This window comes from Hylaeus volcanicus, chromosome 9 (genome assembly GCF_026283585.1).
Source record: "Hylaeus volcanicus isolate JK05 chromosome 9, UHH_iyHylVolc1.0_haploid, whole genome shotgun sequence".
Lineage (NCBI taxonomy): Eukaryota > Metazoa > Arthropoda > Insecta > Hymenoptera > Colletidae > Hylaeus > Hylaeus volcanicus.
This window is the reverse complement of record NC_071984.1, coordinates 1,805,770-1,806,122: the sequence shown is the minus strand read 5'-3', so window position 1 is coordinate 1,806,122 and position 353 is coordinate 1,805,770. Positions and strand designations below refer to the sequence as shown.

The window sequence follows — 353 nt, the reverse complement described above, 5'->3', positions numbered from 1 at the left end:
AAGGATTGAAATGTAAATTGAAATTTGTCCTATTGGAAATATATATTGATATACATATTAATACTTGTTGATCTTTGCAATTACTGCCAAGGATTGAAATGTAAATTGAAATTTGTCCTATTGGAAATATATATTAATACTTGTTAATCTTTGCAATTACTGCCGAGGATTGAAATGTAAATTGAAATTTGTCCTATTGGAAATATATATTAATACTTGTTAATCTTTGCAATTACTGCCAAGGATTGGAATGTAAATTGAAATTTGTCCTATTGGAAATATATATTAATATACATATCAATACTTGTTAATCTTTGCAATTACTGCCAAGGATTGAAATGTAAATTGAAATT

The 353-nt window shown here is 24.9% G+C and overlaps 1 protein-coding gene across 1 annotated transcript in view; it reads right to left on the bottom strand.

Moving 5' to 3' along the window:
• LOC128881719 (uncharacterized) overlaps positions 1 to 353 on the bottom strand; it is a 6,811-nt gene that overhangs the window by 4,183 nt on the left and 2,275 nt on the right. The window lies entirely within an intron of this gene.